Source organism: Equus quagga, chromosome 7 (assembly GCF_021613505.1).
Source record: "Equus quagga isolate Etosha38 chromosome 7, UCLA_HA_Equagga_1.0, whole genome shotgun sequence".
In the NCBI taxonomy this organism is placed as follows: Eukaryota; Metazoa; Chordata; class Mammalia; order Perissodactyla; family Equidae; genus Equus; species Equus quagga.
The window spans coordinates 32,840,570-32,848,687 of record NC_060273.1 but is presented as its reverse complement, the minus strand read 5'-3'; the positions used below and the strand labels follow the sequence as shown (position 1 = coordinate 32,848,687).

The window sequence follows — 8,118 nt, the reverse complement described above, 5'->3', positions numbered from 1 at the left end:
GGCCTCTTACCTTCATTCCTTTAACAACTGCCGAGTGCCTGCTGGGATGGCAGCATCTCAGCTAGATTCAAGGCAGGGGCTCAGCAGCATCTGGGGCACCTCTGCCAGGCTCTGAACACGTTAGGAGGCACCATACAGAGGCAAATACCACCGCGGCCAATGGTGACTTCACCCGAGCGCATCAGTGTCTCAGGACAAGTTGCCAGAGGCCACAGAGCACAGGGGTTGAAGTCGGGGAGTGTCTCAGTCAGCTCACCCCTACGACAAAGATCCCCCAGACTGGGTACATTTACTTTTCACAGACGCTGGGAAGTCCAAGATCAAGGTGCCGGCAGGTCAGAGTCTGCAGACGGACGGCCCTCTGTCCTCTTCCTGGTTTGCAGAGGACTGCCTGCCTTGCCTCTGTGTACTTACAGGAGGGAGGGAGGGAGAGATTGCTCTCCTTTCTCTGCTTACAAGGGTACTCCTCCCATTCTCCCCCATGACCTAATGACCTCCCAAAGGCCCCACCTCCAAATGCCATCACACTGCAGATTAGGGTTTCAACAGACAAACTGTGGAGGGAGTAAAGGTCTGCCCCTCATAAGCCACGAGGCCTTGTGCAAGTGACGTGGCCTCTCTCTGCTTCAATGTCAAGTGTCCCTCGTTAATGGCTTTACATGGTTTTACAGGATGCAAATTCAGCCTGTCAGGTACCAGGAGACCCAAACTCAAAATGGTCTAAACAATGGGAAAATGTCTCAGTCTACACAACTGAGACCTGGGTGTGGACGGAATTTGGGGTGGAATTTTTGACCCCATGGCTCCAGCTCCCTGAGCCGATGATGAGGCTGGCCCTGCTCTCCTCTTGTGGTGGCCTGGAAGTCTAATGGCCGAATCACTCCAGGCCACCCACAGCAAATCCTCTCCCACAGCATCTGGAGATGGAAAGGCCACCTCTTCTCGTGGCTGCCTCTTGGAAGATAGGAACTCTTTTCCAGAATCTTCTACCAGATATTTCTTCAAATTGGAGGTCTGATCTTTCTTGAACAGCTCAGGCAATGGCAGACAGTGAGTGACTTAGATTCCTTAATCATTCACTGTGTGGGTCACCATCCATGGTACAGACCCATTTGGGCCCACCCCAGAGCTGGGCTCAGCCTCCACGCCCCCTGACAGCTCCATAACAGGTGAGGGCTACACGGGATATGGTCCACTTATAAGGGGCCGCTGGAAAGAGTTGTCTCACCAGATCCTGCGAGCTATCCCACGAGGCGGGTGCCACTGCCGTCCCCATTTTAAAGATGAGGAAACGGAGGCTCGTTGAGACGCACAGGCAGGTAGGAAGCACTGGGGCTGAGGGAAAGCCCCAGGCACTGCAATCTAGCCCTCAACCTCACACCCACTTCACAGTGTAGACAGGCCACAGAGTCAGGACACTGAGTTCATTAGGGGCAAACCAACCAACCAACCAAAACCCACCTTCGAGATTCGGCAGAGTGAGATCATGTAAGAGTACTCTGGCCACCAATCTGCACAGTTCCTTCCTGCTACTTTTATTGTGTAATGTTAACATTTTCCCCCAACCTTTAAAAATTGAGAAACGTGACACACACACAGAAAGATGCACACATCCTGTGAACAATGGTGCATCAGTTTTCTATTGCTGCGTAACAAACGACCACAGATTTAGCAGCTTAAGACAACACACGTGTATTATCTCAGTTTCCGTGGGGCAGGAGTCTGGGCACGGCTGACCCGGGTCTTCTGCTCAGGGTCTCAGGCAGCTACAATCCAGGTGCCGGTCTGGCTGTGTTCTAATCTGGAGGCGTAAGTGGGCAAGAATCCTCTTTCAAGCTCATTCAGGTTGTTAGCAGACTCGTGTCCTTGTGGCTGTGAGACTGAGGGCCCCTGATTCTTCCTGGCTCTTGGCTAGAGATGGCTCTCAGGTCCTAGAGGCCACCTGTGGTCCCCTGCCTCGTGAACTCTTCAGGGGCTGTTACACAACACGGTAGTTTGCTCCTGCAAGGCCAGCAGGAGAGTCCTTGTTTCCAAGTGTCTTGGGATCATGGGCATGACATCCATTACCTTTTCCACATGATGTAACCCAGTCAATGCAATGCCACCCCATCCCCTTTGCTGAATTCTTTTGGTTAGAAGCATGCCACAGTCCCTTCCACACTCAAGGGGAGACGATGCAGCTTGTGATTCACTGGGGGTCACCTTACGGTGTGTTTGTCTAAGCGGAACCCAGATTAAGAAACTGAACTTTGTCTACCATCCCGGAAGTCTAGCTCACCCACCTCGGATCCACTTTGTGTAAGACCAGTGTTGAGCTGCAGCCGGCTCATGAGAGCTGACTGTTAAATATTCAGGAATTCGTTGAGCTGGTGGTTAAACACAGACAATACCAAAAATTAAATGATATAAACTTACAGTGAAATCAGTTCTATTGAGAACAAGGCCGCAAAACTCATTACTTCCTAATGATTTTACTATGACCTATGTTCAAGGTTATTTATATCGATTGTATCTGGATCCTAGAAATACTTTTCCCAACTCCTAGCCCAGGTACTTTGTGTTGGTAGCTCAAAATCAGCCATCAGAGAAAATATTTACACTGTGCAAATCTGAAAATGCTATAATTCAGAGCCCGAGGGCCAAACCTGGCCCTTGCTCAAGCTAAGAATGGTTTTTCCATTTTTAAAGGTTTGTAAAAAATAAAACAAAACAAAGGATATGTGCCAGAGACCATATGTGTCTGGCAAAGCCTAAAATATTTACTATCCAGCCCTTTGTGGAAAACATTTGCCAAGCCCTACTCTAGACATAAGAAAGTAATGGAGAAAAATAATAATGTAGTTAAACTTAAAATTTTTTGTGTCTGGTCTTTAGCCATTATATTGTGAATAGCACAAAATATGGAGGAAATATTCATCTAATATTGGAAAATGATGATTCAATGCAGGAAAGAAATTGCTCACAACACCGATGAATAAAGATCTATGTCTTTTTGGCTTCATTTCCGTCTTACTCATTAATGCAATATCAACCAAGGTGCATATCACATATTCTGTTTAATGACAGCAAGTTTAGTGGGCAACTAGTTCATGGGTTGGGAGCCATTATATCAGTATAATTTGTAATAAGTGTATGTACGTATGCACTCCTCCCCTAGCCAGCTTTTAACAGGTACCATCAGCCTGATCTTGAGAGTAGTACTTCCCGGCTTTCCTTTATAACTTAACCACTTTTAGCTTTTTCCTCTCCCCGAGATGTGACCCAACTCCCTTACAGCCTGGAGCAGGGTCCAGCATACAGTTTAGGTATTTAAAAAATGTTGCTGAGGTGGGCAAACTGCTGAGGAATACTCATTTTTCAGAGCAACCAGCAGTTAGCAAATCAACTGGGAGCCTTTACGATCGAAGGGCAGAAAAAGTCACGGGGAAGTTTGTTGGTTGGCTTTTCAACGTGAGCCTCCTCAAAACCTGTTAGACTCAACGGTATAAAGTCAAAGCAACAAAAAAAAACCCAAGAGACATAATAAGAACTACCATAGATGCAGAGAACTTAGCGTGGGCCCAATAGTGTTTTTCATGTAGAATCTCATCAATAAAATCTATGCAGAAGAGGATAGAATAAAAAACCGTAAACATTTCTTGAATATTTGAATAATTCACTGATTTCACCATCTATTCGCCTATTTATTACACACACCCGGAGCATCTTAGGGCGCACGGACACAAGCCCAGCGGGGACGCCCTCTGGGCACTTAAACCCCCACGTGGGGGGAGGCGGCGGCCCGCAGCCCCTGCAGTCGAGCCCGCAGCGCGGACTCCTTGCACGCGCATCACACGCCGGCCGCGGTACCCACGTGGACGGCTGGAGGCCCCTCCCACGGGGTCACCGAGCCTCGGCCAGCCCCGCACGTGTGACCTTGGCGGGCCGCCCCACCCTCGCCGGGACCCCGGGGCGGTCACGAGGACACAACCGACCCACGCCCGGCTCCCTCCCCAGCAGACCGGAAGGCGCGTCATGACGCGTTGTGCGCAGGCGCGACGTGCAGCGCGGCGCGCGCGGCCGCCACCAGGAGGCGCTTCGGGGCCGCCGGCGCCGTGGGGGAGGGGAGGCCGCAGCGCCGGGAGCGGACCACGTGCGCACCACGTGGCGCCCCCGGCAGCCCCGGACTGCGGTACGGCGGCCAGACCGGCTACGCACCGCGCAGCCAGCAGCCCGCGAAGACGAAGGGATGGATCTCCCAGTTGGCGCCCCGCTGACCTCTGACCTCCGACCGCACTACCTTTAGGGTTACCCCTCGCCGGCGGCCGCGCGGTGTGTTTATAAACAGAGCTCCCGGCGGGGCCCAAACCCCGGATCGCGGATTCGCGCCCGGGGAAGCGGAGCCTGCCGCGCATGCGCCGTGCCCCTTCCACGCGGCTCCTCCTGCGCATGCGCACTGGCGGGTGGGGCGGGCCGCTATGCCGGGGCGTGGTCCAGCGGCCGGGAAGAGGATGGGGGCGGCCGGGAAGAGCTGGGCGGGGCGGTTGCCCGGCTACTCTGAGCCGGGTCCTCCCTGGGAAAGTGGGGAGCAGGTGAAGTGCTGACCTGCCCTGGCTGCTCTTCCTGGCCCAGATTGCCCCCCCCCCCCCCCCCCCCCCCCCCCCCCGGCAGTCTCCACGTGACCGATAAGGAGACCCTTCAAACTCACCAGTTCCCCCGTGCTGATGAATGGGGCAACAAAATGGGGTATTTGCACGCCGTGGAACAGTGTTCAGCCTTAAAAAGCAACGAAGTAAATTTTGTGTTATGTGTATTTTATCGCAATAAATAAGGGAAGGAAATTCTGACACAGTGCTGCCGCCTGGATGAACCTGGAAGACGTTTTGCTAAGTGAAATAAGCCAGACGCAAAAGGACAGTGTATGATTCCACTTTATACGAGGTAGCTAGAACAGGCAGTTCCATAGAGACAGAAAGCAGCATGGTGGGCCCCAGGGGTTGGGGGTTAGTGTTTAATGGGGACAGAGTTTCAGTTTGGGAAGATGGGAAAGCTCTGGAGATGGATGATGGTGATAGTTGCACAAGAATGTAAACGTGCTCAATGCCACTGAACCCTGCACTTAAAAATGGCTAAAATGGTAAACTGTATGTCACGTGTATTTTATCCGCCTCCGCATCAGATCACGTTAAGCCTGACGATATCCTTTGGTGGTTCTAAAGGACCCCAGCCTCTCTCACCCCTGCCTATGCCATCTTGAACCCTTCCAGCCCCAACTAGCAGCCTTTCTTTCCTAGAACATACCATCCACACCTCACGGCTGCTCCTTGCTATTCTCTCCGACAGAAATGCTTGCCCTTCTCATCTTCTCATGGCTCTTTCCTCCTCATGGACTCATTAATTTAATAAACATTTATCTGTGCTTACTGTATGCTAGACGTTATATAAAGAGCAGGGGATTAAAACAGGTGATTAAACTGGCGAGGACTCCCCTCTCATGGACTTTGTATTGTGGCAGAGGGCAGAGTCAAAAACACACAGAAAAATATCAGATGGTATTAACTGCTGTAAAAAGCACGGCAATGTGATAGCGCCTGCGAAGCAGGGCATCTAATCTAGATCAGGTGATTCTAAAGAACTCGCTGAGGGGCGGCTGTTTGATCTGAGGCGTACAAGATAAGGAGACGGCCATGGCAGATTGGGAGTGGGGGAGAGGGGAGTTTTCCCTGGAGAGAGAAGACAGCTGGAGCAAAACCCCTGAGGCTGGAGCCATTCTGTGTGTTTGACAAACGGAAAAAGACCAGGTGGTGGGAGCATGCGAACTAACGAGCGAGTAAGGGAGAGGTACACGGAATGAGGCCAGAGAGAGAGGGAGGGACTACCGTTCCTATAGCTATGGAACAGTGTCCTGCAGACTTGCTAGTGTGAGGCAATCGTTTTACTTGGCTCACAGCTGGGTGGGTCAGGAGTTCATTTAGGGGTCAGCGAGGCAGTTCTTCCCTGGGGTCTCATGCAATGGGGTGCAGGCGTCCCGAGGCTGGATGGGCTGGCGGTCCAGGTCGGCTCACTCACATGGCTGGCAGGTGACCCTGACGGTCAGCTGGGAGCTCAGATAGAGCTGTGGCTGGGAGTGCCCACCTGTGGCTTCTTCAGCCTAGTGGGCTCAGGGTAACTGACTTCTTGCATGACAAGGCTCCCAGGAGAACCAGGCGGAAACGACATGGCCTTTTAGGACTCATCCTCAAAAGCCACAGAGTCCCACTTTCCTCATACTTTGTGGGTTGGAGCAATGGGAAACCTGCCCAGATTCAGGGAGAGGGGACACAGACCCACCCCTCAAGGGGAGGAGCATCAACGGTTCTTGGAGCCATGTTTTAAAATCACGGCAAGGTGATCTTAGCTCTTTTTACAGATAGAGAAAGAGAAAGTGATGCGTCCCGGTGGGGTGACCTGCCTGAGGTTACAGAGCAGATCTCGGACTGGGCCTGCGTACCCTGGTCCTCTCTCCCACATCTCTCCTGTCCTCCTCCGCTCCAGCCACATGGAAGGGAAGCTTCAGGCTTAGAGTTCTCATGACCTAGTTTTGGCTCAGGTGGCTGCTCAGAGAGGCCTTGTGGAACAGTCGCCTCTGTTTCGTGACCTTGTTTAATTGCCTTCCCAGCCCTTATCGCTGTCTCTGATTATGGTTTATTGTCTGTCTCGCCCTCTTCCAAGGAACCTTGTTTGTCTCATTCACGGCCGCATTGCAGCATCCAGCCCCGTGTGAGCCCGCAGGAATCAATCTACGGATTTAACTCGGTGTTCACTCTGCAGGGTACACTCCGTGTCCCCCACTGCCGCTTGATGAGCGTGTACAACACGCCAAATACTATATAGACATGAACTTGGTCCTCACGGGAGTGCTTAGACCCATTTTACAGAACGGGAAATAGAGGCTCTGGGAGAGAGTGCCCGGATTCAGGTCGTGGACGGGGTTGTTTTCCACCAACGACAGTCCTCTCCCCCACCTCCCAAACTTATCATGAGTTAAAGAGGTGGTAAGTGTGAGGCTTTCCTCCACTGTGGGATCCCACTGGTACCACTGCGAGGAATTCTTATTAAAATACGTGTGGTTGTTTACATCATACCTCCTCTCTTCAAGGAGCCAAGGAGACTCATAGTGATAACAGAGCATCAGAGTAGACACAATTATTGGGCTGGAGAAGGGAGGATGGATAAGAAAGGGAAAATCGGGATAAGAAAAAAGAGGCCATTTCATGATGCCCGTTGTCTGGGGAGAGCAGTGTTGCTGTGTGCTTGCAGTGAGGATGTTGCCAAGGGGGCATGGCCTGGGGGCCAGGCTGGCCACACCCTTTGGTGGCATCACCCTCCCTCAGTGGCACCCACGGTCGACTGTAGAATGAAGACCTCAGAGAGCATAACTGCAGGGTGTCCACAGGGCTCTTTCACCGCCAGCCAGCAGCGTGGGGGTCCAGCTGGAGCCATGGGTCCTGAGGGTCCCACAGGAAAAATCCCCGTCTGCGTATGTCACGTGACTTGCCCCCCACCAGCGGAGCTGCGGAACTGGCGGGGTCCCAGCCTCCACTCGTCCTGAGTGTGCCGCAAAGATCTGATCACGGATCCCAGACTCGGGGGCAGTTCTCTGCTGCAGCTTAGCCATTAATGCCGTTTGTGACATTAGTTAATAGTGAAAGGGGATATCTTCACCGAGGCATCCATTTTTAAAGTCTCTGTTTTTCCTCCCCGCCAAATTATTTGTTCAGAAGTTTTTTTTTAAAAAAAAGATTTTATTTTTTCCTTTTTCTCCCCAAAGCCCCCCGGTACATAGTTGTATGTTCTTCATTGTGGGTCCTTCTAGTTGTGGCATGTGGGACGCTGCCGCAGCGTGGTCTGATGAGCAGTGCCATGTCCGTGCCCAGGATTTGAACCAACGAAACACTGGGCCGCCTGCAGCGGAACGCGTGAACTTAACCACTCGGCCACAGGGCCAGCCCCGTTCAGAAGTTTTAAACCTTGTTTTGGCTCATCTTCCTCCTGCTCCTTCCCACCCCCCAAATTTGGATAAAATCCATGAATGCTTTCAATATCAACATATCTATCTATTCCTGGAATATTATCCTTCCCTCTACCCTTTTTTCTGAC

At 51.9% G+C, this 8,118-nt stretch overlaps 1 long non-coding RNA gene across 1 annotated transcript; it reads right to left on the bottom strand.

The window, feature by feature from the left end:
• Positions 1–1,590: 1,590 nt before the first annotated feature.
• Positions 1,591–4,343, bottom strand: LOC124242893 (uncharacterized). The gene is made up of 3 exons (XR_006889538.1): positions 4,198–4,343; positions 2,283–2,366; positions 1,591–2,001 (listed from the first exon to the last, which is right to left on the bottom strand). It is a non-coding gene; the product is annotated as an uncharacterized LOC124242893 (long non-coding RNA).
• Between the last annotated feature and the right edge of the window lie 3,775 nt (positions 4,344–8,118).